Genomic DNA, 18171 nt, shown 5'->3' with positions numbered 1-18171 from the left:
GTGTGCTTCATGACATGACAAACAGGGGAGATGACCGAGTCTTGTCGTGCTGTGTCCTCACTTGCCCAAGCTCTGACTGCCATATGGTGGATTTAGAGCAAGGCAGAGAGAATTCACAATTACCTCAATACAGGTTATAGTTTAGCAAAGATAATTAGAACAAGGCAAAACTACTTAGTTAGACTCAAGTTATTACATTTTGCTCTGTTCTTCTTCTCTTGATATTCCTCTGAGTGGTTTCTGAAATAGGATTCATGGCCACAGGCTCTTTGCTAGTATACGGTGCCAAGGCAGCACGGAGTTTAGCACAATCACATCACAGCACCAACTGGGCTTCGATGCTCGTCACTGCCCGTAAGGAGTTTGTACGGTTCTTCCTGTGACCGCATGGGCTTCCTCCGGGTGGTCCAGTATCCTCCCACGTTCGAAAGACCATGAATTGTGGGATAGTGAATTATGAGCGTGTTCGTCCCAGAAACATGGCACACTTGTGGGCTGCCCTCCAGCACAATCCTGACTAATTAGATTTGATGCAAAACGATGCACTTCACTGTGTGTTTTGATGTACGTGTGGCAAAGCTAATCTTAAATCTTACCTCATCCAACAAAAACCTTCTACTGAACATGCAGAGGTAGGCTCAACCATACTGGGCACTATCAAGACAACTATTGATGAGAAAGCACTTTCTATGGAGCTCAACGTGAGTAGTTGAGGACCCAAATTCCACCACTGAAAGCATGGAGAAAAAGTCTGCACCATAGTAAGTGAGCTATTGGGAAAAATTATTATAGAAGCATAGAAAACCTACAGTGCAATACAGGCCATTCAGCCCTCAATGCTGTGCAGAACATGTGCTTACTTTAGAAATTACCTAGGATTACCCATAGCCCCCTATTTTTCTAAACTCCTTGTACCTATCCAGGAGTTTCTTAAAAGACCCCATTGTATCTGCCTCCACCACCATCATCGGCAGCCCATTCCATGCACTCACCACTCTCTGCGTAAAAAGCTTATGCCTGACATCTCCTCTGTACCTACTTACAAGCACCTTAAAACTGTGCCCTCTCGTGTTAGCCATTTCAGCCCTGGGAAAAAGCCTCTGACTATCCACATGATCAATGCTTCTCATCATCTTATACACCTCTAACAGGTCACATCTCATCCTCCGTCACTTCAAAGAGAAAACACCAAGTTCACTCAACTTATTCTCATAAGGCATGCCCTCAATCCAGGCAACATCCTTGTAAATATCCTCTGCACCCTTTCTGTAGTTTCTACATCCTTCCTGTAGTGAGGTGGCCAGAACTGAGCACAGTACTCCAAGTGGGGTCTGACCAAGGCCCTATATAGCTGCAACATTGCCTCTTGCCTCTTAAACTCAGTCCCATGGTTCATGAAGGGCAATGCCCCATATGCTTTCTTAACCACACGGTCAACCTTGCTTTAATCTTTTTAGTGATTTTTTTAAACATTTCCATTTTTTTGAACTTTTTTTAAATGTCTCTGGTCATTAGAAATATTTAAAGCAGGTCAATGAGGAGAGCATTAGGATGATTTGGGAGCTGAACATCAGATTGCGCTGGTTCCTACTTGTTCTTCCTAGAACAGTTGCAATGTTAAGGCTTGAGGCTCAGTTTCTCTCTGAAGATACAGCAGGTAGGTATAATGTAGCAATCCTATTCTGAAGCATGAGCTGGACCGAGCACTATCTGGTCCACTAGGATCGTTATAGTGTCATAGACCAACGCAGTTCTGATTCAGGCCCTTCGGCCCAACAAGTCCATGTCAATCACGGTGCGCAACCAGCTAGTCCTGATTTCTTGCATTAATCTCTTAACCCCTGCCCCTCCATGAACCAGAAACGACAGAAATTGCTATGCAGCGTATTTTGTTGTGGAATAGAGAATAGGAAACTAAATAATAAATCTTTATTTCAACAAGATGAAGAGTCAGAGGGAAAAGATGTTTTTGATTTTGGTAAAAGTACCAAGGCAAAAAACAGTGGCAAAAACAGAAAGAAGCTAATTGGATGGTTGGCAAAACTTCATTCCTCGATCTCATGTATAATTGCTGGAAAATAAATCTACACTCTTACAGCAGTAAGTGCATTTAGGAGAGCGAAAGGCATTAGTTTTTGTTCCTTTTCGTGCCTTGTGGCCTTTTGGGTGGCAATTTTTGCCACTTCCTTAACATTTGTCTCCTTTTCTCTAAGGCCAAGTTGCTAGCTCAGTACTCAGCCCAACCCAGACAGAGAGCGTGCAAGGAAGCAGCCAGGTTCAAACCCAGGACCACTTGCCTCGAAGCCTGGTGCTGATGCCACTACACCACTTGTTGGCTGAGGGCATTAGTGTAAATGTCTAAGTGAACATAAAGCTAGTAGTGCAGGTAGGCGGGTGATTAAGAAGACAAATGGATAACTGGTTTCATTAGTTTGGGCATAGAATACAAGAGTCAGCAGGTTTTGGTGCAGCTACATAAAGTTGTTAACCCTCTCCATCTCAGACTCACAAATGAGGCTGGCAAATATTCTTCTCACCTTGATCATTGGGAGACCACAGTCAGTGTAGATCAGAATAACGTATGCATCTTACACTGTGTGTGTTATGTGTTTTGCATCTTGGCCCCAGAATAACGCTGTTTCGTTTGCCTGTATTCATAGGTATTCATGTATGGTTGAATGAAAATTAAACTTGAACTTGATCTCCTCCTTGTTGTCTATCAATACAAGTGGTCTTTAAGGATTTGTGCTAAGCCCATTGCTCTACCCATGACTGTGTAGCTAAGCACAGCTCAGACGCCACCTATAAATTTGTCAATGACAACACTGTCATTAGCAGAATCTCAGGTGGCCACGAGAAGGCGTATTGGAGTGAGATGAATGCTCTGTTTGAGTGCTAACTCAACAACACCTGACAGGAACCCAGAAAGACCAAGGAACAAGTGTAGACTTCAGGAAGAGGACGTCAGGAGAACACAAACCAATCCTCAAGGGTCAGCAGTGGAAAGAGTGAACAGTCTCAAGTCCATGGGAGTCACCATCTCAGAAGACCAATCCTGGGCCCAACGCATTCATGCAATCGCGAAGAAGGCATGCCTTGGGTTCGTTGACATTCAGCATGAGATGATTACAGCTGCAATATATTAGGCATTCTATTTGTATTATTTAGACCACAGCTTGAGTAATTTGCATGACACCAGAGGAAGGATGTGATTGCACAGGAGAAAGTACAAAGGAAATTAATCAGGGTGCCACCCGGGATTGTAGCTTCATATATGAGGAGAGATTGAAAAGGCTGGGTTTGTCTTCCTTGAAACTGAGAATGCTAATAGTGGTGGGGGCCCAGTCAGGGTATACAAAATTATGGGGGCACAAATAGGATAGATACCGAGAAAGATATTCCCTCAATAGCAGTATTTATTACACGAGGAGCTACATTAAATGTGAAGGATATGAGATCCAGAGTGAACTTTTTTCACCCTAAAACATGCTTGCTAGATGCTGCTGGTTGGTATTCTCATAATATTTTAAAAGTACTTACATGAGCACTCGAAATGCCCTGAACTAAGTAATGGGAAATGGGATCACTTCAGGTAGACACTCTCTGGTCAGCATGGACGTGATGAAGTAAAGGGTTAGTTTACGTGCTGTGTGACTCGAAAACTCTTTGACGCGTCCGCCTGAGCATTTTTCTCACATTGGTTGTGTCAATGTTGCAAAAACAACATTGATAAGAGATTCTGCTACTTCATTAACTTGTGATAACTGGTTAATGAGACCATTAATCGGTGATAACAAGGGCTGTCCGCTAGATCAAGTTTTGTTTCAATGTAATAGCTTGCAAGCTGTCCTCGGGGTCCTGAGGAGTTTGATGTTGGGGTGCTTGCTGAGCTTGGCGATTGGCTTGCAGAGGTTTCATAGCCAGTAAGGTGACATCCTCAGTGCACAGTTGTTGGTGTTTCTCTTTGGGAGTGCTCGCGTTTACACTCCCGGAGAGAAACACCAACAACTGTGCACTGAGGATGTCACCTCGACTGGTGATGAAACCTCTGCAAGCTGATTGTCAAGCTCGGTAAACACTGCAGCACCAGACAAAGAAAGACCTGTTTCCACCAAAAAAGTTAAATGCAAAAGAGGGTGGACATCTTCTCAGGGTTGAGTTTGACTGGAATCGAAAGGAAAGAACCATCCAAAAGCCCGGATCACATTTAAATGGATCAAATAAGCTAAGCGGACACAAGTAATACAGTTTACCTGATCTGGTGAGGTACACCCAGTGGTGATCAGATGGAATGGGAGCATTGGGACAACCTGTGCCCTGTATATTTGTCTTTTGTGTTTGCGTCTGTCTGTCTGTCTGCATCTGTGTCTATTTATCAATATCTCTATGTCTATGCATGTTATGTGTGTTTTCTGTGTGTGTGTTTGTGCAAATGTATGTGTGTCATAGTGTTTCTGTGTGTGCATCTGTGTCTGCGCCTGTGTGCCTGCACATGTATATGTATACCTGTGTGTGTCTACGTGGTGTGTTTCTGTGTGTGTCTCACAGTGTTTGTGCATGTGTCTCACAGTGTGCCTTGTGTGGTTTGTACAGGAGTATCTGTTTATGTGTATTTATACCTGTTTGTACCTATGAAATTGTGTGTGTGTGTGCCTTTCAGTATCTTGTGTTCCAGACAGAGACTGAATGAGGGACTCCTCTTTAATCCTATCCAATCATTTTCACCATGGAGGGAGGACTAAGGTGGTTGCTTGAGGAAAATGGAAATCTATTGAAGACTTCAATGGGCATCTTTCTCATCCTCAATACCAAAAGAGTGCATTTGAAAATCAGCCCTCATTCTTATGGCCTTCACTCCCACAATCCTCTTCAAGAATAACTGCATTGTTTACTCTGGCAGAAAACTATTGATCCCTTAGAGCCTTTGGTTATTGTCCCTGGTCACAAGGGAACTGAACACTGAAAACTTGACCATGCCAATCTATCTCTCCATTCATTCTTTAATTTGCTGCTTATTGCCTCAACCCTTAATTGATTATATCTGTTCACAGATGAGTCATAGGCCTAAATATTAATTGAATCATTCCTGCACCCTCTAAAATATTTAAAGGTTACCTCAACCATCATAGTTACTGCAATTAGTAGAAAAAGATGGAACCTTGATTTTCATTTTGATCTTTCCTTAAATTATTACGAAGAGTGTAATTAATTTAAAACAGTAAATTTGTTGAAATGTGATCTCTGTTAATCTAGAAACTTCTTCTACTCTACTCTTTTTGCAATGGTGTTGCTGTGGCATTAACTTCAAGGGAACCGAATTTTGGAAGCAGCGGTTAATTTGTAAGTGCTACGTTGATCTCCATCTTACTCGTATAACAAAGGATGAATTTTGATCCCTGTGGCTCCATGACATGGATAATTCCATGGTGTTTCTTATTGGATCCGCCCACAGAGGTCAAGATGTCATGAGCAGAGATTCACCCATTGGGAGTACTTGCTAAGTCTTTGGCTTCCAGCAGATTTGGATGGTCCCACCTGAGCTGTTCTCAAAATGACTCTCAAAAAATACACTCAGGTAACTGGAACCTAAACACAGTATTGGATTTTCTGTTCCAGTCCTTTCAGTTGAAATGCCTGCTGATATTGGCCATTCTGCACACAATAAGTAGTGTGCTGGAGACCAGCTAATGCCTTTGGAACAACATGAACAGAGTGAGGTTAATTTCCAGGATCAAGCAAGTTATGCCAAACCTGCATGAACACTGAGTCAAATCACAGTTGGATTGTTTTGAACAGTTCTGATATCTGTTCTGATAGGAGGATATAAAAGCATAGGAAAGATACACAAACTTAGAGGCTATAGCTATCAGAAAAGATTGAATATACAGGAGCTCCTTTTTTAGACAAAAGGAAGGACGAGGGAAGATTGGATAGAGCATGTCAAGGTTATGATAATATTTAAATAGGCTGCCATTGCAAGTAGTTGAGAGACCAGTGGACATGCACTTAAGTGGAAGCTGCATAATGCTGTGAAGATCGACAAAAAACTTATCCATAATACAGACACCACTGTAGACTAATTGGTTCAGAGGTTCATTTCTGCACTGTTCATAATGTGCAATATTATGCTAAATGGAAGTACACGTAAAGCTCTTCATATCTATTGAGAAAATGGTTGGTGATCCAAACTCATGTCCGTGTAGGACAATGGAGAAAGCAAGAGACGAACTTCTCAAAGAGCCAGCAAAAACACTTTGGCCCAGTTGGCCTTTTTCTGTGATGTAGGATTCGATGATGTTAATCTATACAGTGTCTGGAGGCATGTGTAAAGAAGTAAGTTTGAAGAAGTTTGCAACAGAGGTAGGAAGACAAAATAATTGAGAGAGGGGGGGCCAGGAAATGTTACTGCTGTCCTCCTGAATTCTTACTAGCGCTTCCAGGTGAGGGGTTGATGAAGTGGGACAGTGTGCTAGCTTTGCCATAACTTGCTGAGCTCGGAAAGGGGAAGGTTCACGAATCACTAATCCATGAGGCCAAAAGCAGCACTGTAGGCCTTTGTCACAATGTCTTGTAAAGTGCACGCCATCTCCATTTGGAAACGTAAACACTGTTTCTTCTCACCTAAAACCAGCAAAGCATGGTATTGTCATGGTTAGCATAGTGCTTTACAGTACAGGCAGCCCAGGTTCAATCCCTGCCATGGCCTGTAAGGAGTTTCTACATTCTCCCCCTGACTGCATGGATTTCCTCTGGCTGTTCCAGTATCCTCCCAAAGCCCAAAGAGCTAAATTGTCCTGTGATTAGGCAAGGATTAAATTGGAGGATTAAGGGGCCGGAAGGACCTATTCCATGTTGTGTCCCAATGAATAAATAAATAAATAAGTTTGTGTTCAGGTTTAAGTTTACGTATGTGTAAAAACATAAGGTATAAAGGTCATTAAAGTTAGCTTTTTGCAGCAGCAAATTTCTGGCAAACATAAATGATGGACATCACCGTCCAGTCTCTTGGAGATGTCCAGGATGGTGGGAGAGCCCTGTTGATGATGGCACTGACAGAGTCAACCATTTTCTGTCATCTTTTGGGCTCCCATGCATTACTATCTCCGCACATGCATTTTACTGCTCCAGAATGCTCGATACCATTTTTCAAAACTGAATAAAGATGTACTTGGCCAGAGGAGTCCTTATCCCAAAAAAATGAATTGAAGTAGAATAGTAAGATCAAACAGAGTAGTAAGATGAGAGGGGAGGACATCTGAGAGGTAGAGAGAGCAGAGGAGGAAAATCCATTCAGGGATTTGAAGACAAAAATGAGTGCTCTGAGGTCAGTGGTGGTTGAGCCAATGGGAAGTCAGTAGAAGGCAGCATGATGGAGATCCAGCGGGATATGTTGCTGGTGGGGTGCAGGTGCTGACGTCCTGGTTCCAGTCACAGCCAAAGGAAAGAAGACTGACAGGGAGTTGTGGAGAAAGGTTGTCTGTCTTCATTCTCTAAACAGTTACAGCAGTTCAATCAAAGCTTGACAGGCACCTCTTAAAAGTTGAAGGCAGAGATAGTCAGAGTAACATCAGCACAAAACAAAACACTTTCTTGATGTTCATGTTAGACTGAAAGCAAATCTTTCAGAAAACGTGAATACCTTCAGCCTCTGGGTCCTATGCCGCCAGCCACGACAGCTGTGTGATTTGGGAGCCGATAAGACAACTCAAGATTAATATTCCTGCATAATAAAGCAAGGCTCACTCACACAGCTGGGAGAAGATGGTAATGAGTTTCCACAGAGCAGATCCGTGAACAGAGTGACAGGGATCGAGGCGGTCCTCGTCTGAGGTGTATTCGAAGATCTAAAGGTTTGACAAATGGGAAACTGAAACCAATAATTCTGCTTAATTTGAAAGCGTTTGAATAATTTCTTTCACAATTACGCCGAGAGACCTTTTATGAGCTCCTTATAATGCCTTGATCTCCATTTCCCCAGTTAAACTGATTTGGAAAGTCAAACTCCAATCATTTGCCTTTGGCTTCCTGAAAGGTTTTAACTTTATTTCACCAATTTTATTTCTTGTTCCTCAGGTTCCCCAGTTGTCTGAAGGAGAGATTGCTTTCTTGTTAATGGAAGATTTGTCAGCCATTTTCAGTGTTTGTAAGGTAGGATTATTATATTGGCAGTGATGTGAAGATTAGTCATGTTCCTAACACCCACCCTGAATGTAGAATTACTGAAAACAAAACAGGACTGTCAGAATCAGAAAACCTGCTCAGAATAATGTTTCAGGTGAAACTTGACAGTTTTACTTGCACATAATTGCAGTGTAATTTGTGTATCCTTTGATATCCAAAACTATTCTCCCTTAAATTATTAGTCCAGCTGTTAGACAGTAGTAAATATTGTCCAACAGTAATGTATACCCGAATCCACAGTTACTGCAGACCAATGTAATATGGTAGCCAACATATTGATCAATTTTCTACTGTTCCCATACAGCCGCTGACTTACACCCACTGGTACGTTGGCACTGCATTGTAGCATAGCAGTTAGCATAATGCTATTACAGTAACAGCAACTTGCATTCAAATGTTACCACTGTTAATGGTTCAATTTAATATCAGGGAATCTATACAGTATACAACCTGAATCCTTACTCTTCACAGACATCCTCGAAACAGAAGAAAAATCACCAAAGAATGAATGACCGAAAATGTTAGAACCCTAATGCTCCTGCCTTCCCCTCCTCCCACGCACAAGCAGCAGCAAATGCATCAACCCTCCCCCTCCGCCCACTTGCTCCAGCAAAAGCATCAGATCCCCCCCACCACATCATCCACCTTGCAAACAATAGCAAAGCCCCCCCAGAGACTATGATCTAGAGTCCATCCGAAGCTACCGTCTGTCCCAGCACTTCAACATCTCAGGCAAGCTTTCTCTTTCTTACTAGAGAGGAAGAGGGAGATTTCGCTCCTGCAACAGACGAGAGGGAGATCAACTGCTTGCCTTTTTGACGTACGTTCTCCCCGTGACTGCATTCTCCAGGAGCTTGGGGCCAGAAGGGCCTGTTACCTTGCTGTATCTCTAAATTAAAAATAAAGCACTGCCATTCACTACTATATAATATTTGTTCAACTGGCTGGTAAAGCAGTCATAATTCAATGTAAAGGTTAGCAATCTACATCTTCTGTGGCCTCTTGAGAATGAGGGTTAAAGCTCAGACAATCATCACTCAAGTTGGTGACTAGGTGTGGTCGGACTAACAATAAGCTATTAAGAGTTGGTCTGGCCTTGTAGGGCATTGAGGGCATTCCAAGAGAAGTTGGAGATTTCAGAAGGCTGTTTTCTTTTAAGATCATTTATCAGTTGAAGTTTTCTGTTGGCTGCGGAAACAAGTGAAGTACATTTAGAAAGATAACTTTTACTGCACACATAAGGGTGTTTAATTTAGCCGGGTACAAGAGCTGTGCTGGTCCCAATGCTCCAAAAACCATCCTCATAGCCTCCTGGTAATTACATAGATAGAACAGCATGCCTACACCTACAAGTTTTATACCCCATTGATACACAGTGGTATCAATTACCACTAAGCCCCAAAGTTATTCTATGATAGATCCAGTTTGCATTTATTGTACTTTGAGTCTGGATGGGCTGGGTAGCCCTCTGGTCTAAGAATGACAAGGCCAGAGGATTGATGGTCCTTTGTATCACACTGACCAGGAAACCAGGAGGACATTGTATTTCACATTTCACCGTTAGGAATCCTCAAGCTAAGGTGAGTGGTATCAGAAACATAAAACTGCTCTGAACAGGTCAAGTATCATTGAAATCAATCTGATATTAAAAAAAACAATGATAGCTCATTTTTAGCCAAATGGTCTCACCTGACGAAAATCTAGGGTTCACTTGAAGTTGGGAATAAGGCCTCGTTACAAAGATTTGGCAAATTGCTTGCAATTAGAATGATGCCTGTTCTTGCCCACATTTTGTCCATTTTGCTTTGACTAAAAAGCCTTTAAATAGACACTTTAAAATATAATTTATGGCCCAATGTAGTGTGGAAGAAGAAAATTTCCTTAATTCTGTCAAATAGTTTATTTTAGTTTAACAAAATCATTGAATTTTACGGAAGGGGCCATCCATCATAGTTGTGCCAACTCCCTCACATTGCAAATTATTCATCTGTTAAATGCATATATTAAATGCTTACTGTACCTTTTATCAATACATCCTGTTACATTTTCAAATAGCATTGTTACATTTGACAGACATGACGTATTTTTTACACATTGTGGTTCTTCATGATGAGTCAATGATTCCTTCTTGCATCAATTGCCCTATGAGTTTTATCTTTTGAGAAGATTAGACACAATCACCTTCAGATTTCATTCAATTCATTTATATGCACATTTATAATCACATGCGAATATTAGGAAAAAGCATGAAAGTAAAATATATAGGCTTCATTCTGGCTTCACCGTATCCAGTGACTGAGTATCCATAACCCAAATGGAATTCAGAATGCCAAAAATTCATAGCTCTCTTAGAGGGATCAGAAGTGGAAAGAGTGAGTAACTTCTAGTTCCTGGGTGTCGATGCAGCTACAAAGGAGGCACAATGGCAGCTATATTTCATTAGGTGTTTGAGGAGGTTTGGCAGGTCACCATGGTGAGCATTTTTACTGGCTGCATCACCATCTGTATGGGAGGACCACTGCACAGGATCGAAATAAACTGCAGAGAGTCGTAACCTCAGTCACCTCCAACATGAGCACTTGCTTCTGTAGCGTCCAGGACATCTTCAAGGAGCAGTGCCTCAAAAAGGTGGCGTCCATGATTACGGACCCCCACCATCCAGGACGTGCCTTGTTCTCATTGCTACCATCAGGAAGAAAGTACGGAAGCCTGAAGGCACACAATCAACGATTCAGAAACAGCTTCTTCCCCTCTGCCATCTTAATGGTTCAATGGTTCCGTTTAATATAAGAGAATGTATATAATACACAACCCAAAATCCTTACTCTTCGCAGACATTCACAAAACAGAAGAAAAACCCCAAATGATAGGAAAACGTTAGAATCCTAAAGCTGATTTCTGAATGGACATTGAACCCGTGAACTTTGCTTTATTACTTTTTATTTGTAATTTTGAATTACTTATTTAATTTAACTATTTATTTTATATTATATATATACTTATTGTAATTCACTTTTCTCTTATTATATATTGCATTGCACTGCTGCCACAAAGACAACAAATTTCACGGCATATGCCAATGGAATTAAAGCTGATTCTGATTCTGATGAAGACTCTGATTCTCTTTGACTCAGCCTTAAATATGAAATCGTTAATTTTATATAGAATTCCTGGTACTTGGCAGCTAGGATGTACAGCCATTACAGGTAAGTTCATCCTACAATTAATTCAGCAGGTTGATGGCAAGATCCGAGGTGTGGGTAGGGATAAAATTGTCAGGGATTTCTTCATAGTGATCACCATCCATATCCAGAGAGAGACACCACTAGTCCATAAAACCAAAGGCCATTCTGCCCATCAAGTCTGCTCCACCATTCCATCATTCACAGATAAAGAAAGCCAACAGCAAGTTTTTCAGGGACCTGTGGACAGCAGCAATAGCTAAAGAAGAGAGTTCTAGTCTGAGCTCTTGCATCCTACCTCACATATTGCATTACAAACAGTTAAATCTGAGTTAAAGATGTAGCAGAAAAGAAAAACACACAAAACCGTTTTGAGGCTGAAAAGCAAGGCGATTTCATTTCAAGATGGATAGAGTGAACCCATGAAAGGGTTAACATCACACACCAGCTTGTAGTTTGAGTGACAGGTCAACAGGAACGGAGTCTTTAAACCCTCTCTGTCATTAATTGATTGATGTCACTTGCCGACATGTGTCATAATTCGCTATGGTTGATAGACAGGGAAGCCTGGTGCTTGGGAACATGGCATGTAAAATTGATGATAATCTTGGAGAGGGATGGAAGGAAAAGGCAACATCTTGTGCTCGCCTCTCCCCACAGAGGCTCCAGTAAAGCTGCATATGCACAGTGCCAATCAAACAAGCCTGCAGCTTTCTCCTGATAATGAAGAATGGACACGCAGGTGGAAGGCATGCAATGACGAGAGGAGATAGAGCTGATGAGACGATTTGTCAGATAATAGAAGTTTTGTGTATGCTAATATATCTGCCTTAAGGACATAATTGCAGTTTGCCTAACTAAACCAAGTTAACCCATTAATGGTTTGGTTGAAATATTTGTGCTATTATCGACAATGTTCCTCACGAGCTTCCTCTTTTATTATTCCTTTTACTCTCACTATAAGGAGTCTTTATCTCATTTTCTCATGTTCTTGTTATATATTGCGATTTATTTATATTTGCATTAGCACAGTTCGTTTTCTTCTGCACTCTAGTTGATCTTTCATTGATCCTGTTATAGTTAATACTCTATAGACGCTGAATATGCCCACAGAAAAATAAATCTCAGGGTTGTATATGGTGAGGTATATGTACTCTGATAATAAAATATACTTTGAACTTTGAACTGTTTCTGAATTCTTCCCAACATGAACTTTGCATCTTTTCTCTTCTGAAATTTGAACTCAGTGGAGCCTCTCCTGTTATAGTTCACTCTTCCCCAGTTCCAGGAATGCCAGGATTCTAAAACCCACTTTACTGGCTGTTAGTCACTACCCCCTGACCTTTGCAGCCACTTTTGTCATCCTGTTTTTGTTTTGTATTACAGGCAGATCACAGTGGTTCCTTTCTGTCAATTCATTTGTGAATAGCAATATTGCAGCAATTACAGGACTCTAGTTCATTTCCAGCAGGTCATTTTGTATTATTCTTTGCTTTTAAATTCCACCCTCCTCCCAATTAATCCAAATAAATCTAGGCTCCACCTATGATACATAATGTGACACTAAGAATTACAGTACTGACTGAGATGAATAAAGGGCTAAACAAGCTCTGCCTGGTCTCTCAGGTTAACATAGTGGACCTCATAACACTGCTTTGAAATTGAAGAAGTTACCTTTAGTGGTCTACCAATTTTATAATCCTCGCTGATTTGATTTGATGCAAACGGCATATTTCACTGTATGCTCCAACGCACTTGTGACAAATAAAACTAATCTTTCTTCTTTCTTTCTTCATAACATTACTGAAAATGAATATGTTCTTGATTGAACTAATGCAGTTTTACAGCTACGTTTCTACATTGTAACGGTGATTACGCAAACACTCCGTTTTCTGCCATGCTCCATGGGATGTCTGAGTTCATAAAGGATTTGAAATAAAAATAAGAATTTCTTTTAGCTTTTCCTAATATCCCAAAACATAAGATTCATGTATGAATCTCACTTTAACTTTGGTAGACAAAGGTTGTGGAAATATCAAAATCAGAATCAGAATCAGAAACAGGTTTAGTATCACTGGTATATGTTGTTATATGTGTTGCTTTGCAGCAGCAGTACAGTGGCATACATAATAAAAAATCCATAAATTACAAATATTTAATATATTTTTTCTCACCCCTTATGGGTGGTGTGTATATGTACTTTTCCCTCAATCTCGGGTCCTCTACCAGAGTCCTGGGAGTTTGAGGGTTCAGCATAGTATCCTTGCTCTTCTGGTCCAAGATCTCAGATGTTGTTCCCAGGATTTGTTGGAGCCACTCTCCCAGTCACAGCCCCAAGTGCTCCTATCACCACCAGGATTACTCTGGCTTTAACCTTCCACATCCTTTCTATCTGCTCTTTCAAGCCCTGGTATTTCTCCAGCTTCTCATATTCTTTCTTCCTGACGTTACTGTCATTTGGGATTGCCGCATCAATCACTATTGCTTTCCTCTGTTCCTTGTCTGATATTACTATGTCCAGTTGGTTAGCTAGTACCTGCTTGCCAGAAACAAGAGAAAATCTGCAGATGCTGGAAATCCAAGTAACACTCACAAAATGCTGGAGGAACTCAGCAGGCCAGGCAGCATCTATGGAAAAAGACTACGGTCGACACTCCGGGCTAAGACCTTTCAGCGGGGCTGGAGAAAAAAGATGAGGAGTCAGAGTAAAAGGGTTATCAGTCTGTATTTGGAAGTCCCACAGGATCTTAGTTCTGTTGTTCTCCACTACCATCTCAGGTGTTTCCCATTTGGACTTGGGAGTGTCCAATCCATACCCAGTGTAGATGTTCCTGTACACAACTTGGTTGTGCCCCTGCCTGCATCTTGCACCCTGATACTACGTGCTGGATGGTTGCAGCAGATTCCTTGCATAGTCTGAATCTTGGGTCTTGTCTTGTCTGCTTCTATTGCCCTTGGGCTCGGCACCTGTTCTTGTGTGGCTATGAGCATCACCTCTGTGCTCGCTTCAGCCCAGCCATTTCCAGCCATTGGGGGGACTTTCTTATGTCAGCCACCTCGGATATCTGGCGATGGTACATCCCGTGCAGTGTCTTGTCCTGCCACGGCCTCTGGTCCTCTGGCTCTGCTTCACCCACTTCCATTCCCAAATCCTCTGCCTGCTGTCTGAGATATTCTCCTAGCAGGCTTCCCTTAGAGGCCATCTTCATGACATACTCATGGGTGTTTCGCATTTCTTCCAGGACTGTAGCCTTGGAACTTTCAAGTTCCCACCCCGCTTTGATCCAGTGTGTGTACAGTCCCTCGATGTACAATCCTCCATGTATTGTTAGTAGTTTAGTTAGTAGGTCTTGATGTCAGCAGCTTCCATTTCATTCCTTGGCCAGCACACCATTGTTGGAGGGTATCTGATGACTGGTAGGGTGAATGTGTTGATGGCTGATCTTGTACCCTTTGGCAGCACGTATACTAAAACTGGAACAATGCAGAGAAGATTAGCATGGCCTCTGCACAGGGGTGACATGCATATTCATGAAGTGTTCCATAGATATAGATAGATATACATTGTACTGTGCAAAAGTCTAGGGTGGCTAAGATCTCTTTATGTATTACACTGTACTGCTGCCACAGAAAATACAGATTAAATGACATATGTGAGTGACAATAAACCTGATTCTGATATGGGTCTCTATTCTGGACTGTGAGTGGGAAGGGGGAGGGAGAGGGGAATTATAGTTTGGAAAGGAGAGGAACAGGAGCAAGAAGCACCGGAGAGATATTCTGTAATTATTAATCAATCACTTGTGTGGAATCAAATGCCCTTGCCCGGTGTCTCGGCTGAGTGAGTCTGCACCCCGCCACTACCTGCTCCTGGCACTCCTTTTCTGCCATTGATTCCACGCCCATCCCACAGCACTCCATTCTCACCACTACCAACATCCTCTTCTCCTGCCAGAGAACTCTCCAATCCACGTTAACAAATACGGTATGGTGCAAATGTCTTATAAATGGTCTAAATGAACATACTGCATGTGCCTAAGGCTTTTGCACAGTACTCTATATATTTAACTGAATTAAATAAAGTGAGCAATGTAAAATGTATTTGAAGGGCCTCTTTCTATGAATCTAAATAGGGGTCAGAAGCGATCTACTAGACTAGTCCAGAGATAATGGCCTTTCGTTATGTGGAAAGATGGGAAGTCTGAAGGTGGGGTTTTCTCCTCAGAAGAGAGACTGGGAAGGCATCTGTTAGAGGTATTTAAAATCATGAATAGCTTAGGCAGTGCCTAGAGAGGGAAGTTGTACCCCTTGATAGAAAGGTCAAGTATCAGAGTACATAGGATGAAGGTGTCCAGCAAAAGAATAAAATGGGACAAAACTTCTTCAAGCAGTGAATGGTTAGAATCTGGAATATAGTGACAGGGGAGACAGATTCAATCAGACCATTCACAAGGGGGCTGAGTATATACCTGAAAGGAAGGAAATTGCCAGTGCATATGGCAAGCACAGGGGTAGTGTGGTGGGGTTGCTGATTCGACCAGTAGGATTATTCTTCATGGTGCCAGCATAGACTCAAAGGGTGATTACCAGCTCACTTCCATGCTGAAAATGTTGTATGATGTGGTGACTGCAAGGTAAGGGCCTATTCCATGCTGTATCATAAATAAATGAAACAAATTTACCTGACTCTAACCTCTTATTCTCATCACATTCCCTTCAAACTTCCGCACAACTCCACCACTCCCCAGATTCTATCACTCACCTATATGCTCAGGGCAATTTACTATGGCAAATTAACCTAACAACCTGTACTTCTTTGGAATACGTGAAGAATGTGCAAACTCTACACAAAGGCACCAGAGGTGGCATTAAGCTGAAGCTGTGAGGTAACAGCCCTTTTGACTGCTCCGCTCCTTTAGTCGGAAATAAACTTCTCTGCAACCAATCCTTTCAATGCAGGTGAAAATTTTAAGGAGCAAGATAATAGAAATCTAAAATAAAAGCAGCAAATACACTGCAGATCAGGATGCATCCCCTGGAAGACAAACAGAGTCAACTCTTCAGGTCAAAGATCATTCATCAAGCTGGCTGGTGGTGTAGTGGCATCCACACCAGTCTTTGAGGTGTGTAGTCCCAGGTTCAAATCCAGCTAGCTCCTTGCACGTTTTCCATCCATGCTGGGTTGAGCATCGAGCCAGCAACTCAGTCTTATAAAAAAAAAACAAAGATGCTAAAGAAACTGCAATATTGCTGCCTAATGCGCCACAAGGTACATAGGCACATTAGGCAAGGGACATAACCTTCATCGATCCTTACTATGATGGGCATAGCTGGATCTCATTTACCCCTTTCACCACATCAAGAATTATCCGATCAGGACCAACAGCCTTGAATGATTTCCTCTCTTTACAGCCTGGGAGCTTGCAAACAACAGGAATAAACCAACTGCTGAATGAGAGAAAACCCTTGAGACTATTGTATGGCAAGAGAGCAACACACAATGGAATAATGTAAAGTGTTACAACTGGGAATTCAAATTTGAAGAAATACAGCAGATTCTAGAAATCTGAAACAAAAGCAGAAAATGCTGGAAACACTCAGTGGATCAGGCAGGATCGACTGCAATAGTAACTTCATAAATCCATAAACACATATCTTCAGTCATTCTCTGAGTTGAATTCAAATGTAAAGTAACATTCGATAATCACAAACAAATTAAATAACGATTCCATGGAAAACAATGAAAATCACAACCATATTAAAATTATTTTTTTCTTTCAGATTTAACTTCACAAATTACCCCTTTTGGATTTTACCGATGCTAAATGACTGTTGATCAAATATGCATCAACTCCATTGGGAGTGTCTATTCTTGGCTCCCTTTTAGCATTTAAGGATCGACTGTTCCACACTTAGGGAATTGTGGCGCATGTTTTATGACCTCCTTTATTCCATCCCTCCATTCTTGTAGCCAGCAAAGTTTCTTCAGTGGGAAATACAGGAGTGCATTGAAAATGAAAGACCAATCATTTAAAGCTGTCACCCAGATTCAAGAGGGAAATTTGGCCTTACGTTGTCTCTCAGCAAATTGTTGAGCCATGTAGAGTCTTATGAGTAGAAATGGATGACCCTATTTGACCTTTCATTTGGAAATTGTATGAATATTTGAGGCTCTCATCCAGAGATACAGGCAGTGAGCAGAATAATGGACTGGCTTGGATTGGACCAGCAAGAAACCAGCCGAAACTTGAGATGCTGAACAGACTCTTCCTCTTCTGCAAGCTGCTTAAGTATAAGAGACAGAGAACAACGGATCAGGGCAAAGGTGGAGAGCTTGGTTGAATGAGCCTTGAGAATTGAGGTTAGAACTGGGTGTCACAGTGGCTCCATATGGCGATGTTACAGGAACTAGCAATGAAGAATTTTCATTCTATCCTATTTTGGGTCCTTCAAAATACATGCCCAGTACACTAATAATGTCATTCTAGAGCAGAAGTTCCCAACCTTTTTTATGCCATGGAGTCTAACCATTAGCCAAGGGGTTTGTGGACTCCAGGTTGGTGACCTTTGTTCCAGAGGCTACACAAAATGCCTTAATTTGAAACATGAAGATTGCCATTGGAAAAGCACAGAAAAGGGAAATAGAGGACTTCCTTGAGATTAGTATAATGTAGAGGCAAATCTATTCTGTGCTTAAGCCATGCTGGGAGCACTCAACTGGGAAATGTGGAAGGAGTTCTGTTGTATACCGAGAAGTGCCACACATGCATGAGGGACATTTGATCCTGACACTGGGGGGCAAGTGAAC

At 41.7% G+C, this 18171-nt stretch overlaps 1 non-coding gene across 1 annotated transcript; it reads left to right on the top strand.

The window, feature by feature from the left end:
* The first annotated feature begins 14809 nt into the window (after nt 1-14809).
* Nucleotides 14810-14914, top strand: LOC132381320 (U6 spliceosomal RNA). The gene has a single exon (XR_009508008.1). It is a non-coding gene; the product is annotated as a U6 spliceosomal RNA (small nuclear RNA).
* Nucleotides 14915-18171: the final 3257 nt, after the last annotated feature.

The sequence above is a fragment of the Hypanus sabinus genome, chromosome 25, assembly GCF_030144855.1.
Source record: "Hypanus sabinus isolate sHypSab1 chromosome 25, sHypSab1.hap1, whole genome shotgun sequence".
Taxonomy (NCBI): Eukaryota; Metazoa; Chordata; class Chondrichthyes; order Myliobatiformes; family Dasyatidae; genus Hypanus; species Hypanus sabinus.
This window is presented reverse-complemented; position numbering and strand designations above follow the sequence as displayed.